This window comes from Schistocerca piceifrons, chromosome 3, assembly GCF_021461385.2.
Source record: "Schistocerca piceifrons isolate TAMUIC-IGC-003096 chromosome 3, iqSchPice1.1, whole genome shotgun sequence".
Taxonomy (NCBI): Eukaryota; Metazoa; Arthropoda; class Insecta; order Orthoptera; family Acrididae; genus Schistocerca; species Schistocerca piceifrons.
The window spans coordinates 767333855-767335732 of NC_060140.1; the positions used below are offsets into that span (position 1 = coordinate 767333855).

The 1878-nt window shown below is 41.9% G+C and overlaps 1 non-coding gene across 1 annotated transcript; it reads right to left on the reverse strand.

Moving 5' to 3' along the window:
- Nucleotides 1–397: 397 nt before the first annotated feature.
- Trnap-ugg lies at nt 398–481 on the reverse strand. The gene has a single exon. It is a non-coding gene; the product is annotated as a tRNA-Pro (tRNA).
- Between the last annotated feature and the right edge of the window lie 1397 nt (nt 482–1878).

Here is a 1878-nt window from a genome sequence, read left to right on the forward strand (position 1 = left end):
TCTCAGATGCGCTTTTGTTTGTTTGTAGTAACATGGCGATTACACCAAAAGAAAAATCATTTTGTGTTGGAATCTGCGCAAAGTTTATCTTGCTGTTCATTCCGCCGTCGATTCACCAAGAAGCCGCCTGCGCACAAGCAATTTATGATTGGCATGCAAAATTCTTGAATGTCGGTTACATACGCAAAGGAAAGAACCCTGGTCGGCCTGATGAAAATGTCGAGCGTATCCGAGATGCGTTCACTCGGAGCACTCAGAAGTCAACAAAACGGGCAGGCCAAAAAAAATGATTCAAATGGCTCTGAGTACTATGGGACTTAACTTCTGAGGTCACTAGTCCCCAAGAACTTAGAACTACTTAAACCTAACTAACCTAAGGACATCACACACACACCAATGCCAGAGGCAGGATTCGAACCTGCGACCGTAGCGGTCGCATGGTTCCAGACCGTAGCGCCTAGAACCGCTCGGCCACCCCGGCCTGCGGCAGGCCAGGAACTTAAATTTCTCAAAGGTGTGGGGTGGTCTGAAAGGACGCCTGCATATGAAGCCTGATATGTTGCATTTACTGCAGCAATTGCGTCTCGTGCGACCATAACAGAAGATGATAATTTTGCTTTTCAGTTCTCCAGGTTGTGGCAGATGCGAGCTAACACCCCAAAAATGTTCGGGGTCACGTGCGGTTTCTCTTTGTCGAAATGTCTTGACTCAAACTCGTTTAGAGGTTGAACCGCACGTGTCACATTACACACCCAAAATTAGACACTTGTGACCCTTGGTTCAATTGCCCGGCTCATGGCAAGATTGCGAAATACCAAGTTAACATAACATGTAATATCTGTAATAATAACATCGGGAACTAAATTAACGACCCATAAATGATGTAGACTACACAGCTGCGATTCGATTAGAATAATGAATGTTTAGAAAGCAAACTAATAGCGAAAGTGGTCGTATTTAGAGTTGCTGTTGTACTCGAGAGCAGATCCATTTGACACAGTTCGATCATTCACAATCTCATCGCGAAATACAAGTGCGATACTCCACCTCGTTAACTATGCGAAAAGTTAGAGTTCATACCAGGCGCGCGGCTGCTCATCGCTAAGAGGCTAAGTCCCACGATACCACTCAACGCGTCATTTTCTAAGTCGTTTCAGTTCCTGGCTGGCTAAAGATCGAATGTCCGCTTTCGCATCTCAATCCGAACTGTAACCTTTGGTGTCTCCAGCCGAACTGCCCTTCTTTTCGTCTCCATCCGAACTGTCCCTTTTGGTGTCTCGACCATAACTGCCGTCTGCTCGCCGAACATATTCGCTCGACTGACTAGCACAGTTCCCTTACCTGAAGCCGTTCATCTGATTGGCTACAGCTTATTCTACATTACTTCACATTTTAACATATTTAAATAATCAAAGCTTGACCACCTACACGTTTTCTATAAGGTAACAATAATATCAATTACATAATAAACGTTACATTCTTTTACAGAAAAAAATGCAATTTCCTTCTTAACTTTGAATGTCTCGGCCAGTAGCCTTCCACCAATGTGCTTTCTCATAAATAAATAAAGAACAAAAGTAACTATCGTAAACTAAACTTTACAACGAATATTCTGTTTCCTAATGGTTCAGTAAGGTAGGTCATGATGTCATGGTTCAACGTGTTTTGTGTGGAGGAAATGATAATCTGATGCTTAATTGAAAATACTGATAATTTTAATGTACTATATCTTTTAAACAAATAAAGTTACAGAGAAGATATTCACAACGATGCGCTTGTATATGAAATGTCGATCGTTAAGATAGCCCAAACCGTTCAGATTTTATCATTCAGGACTTTGTTACAAAACTTGTTACTTTCACTTTAACATTAAATCCT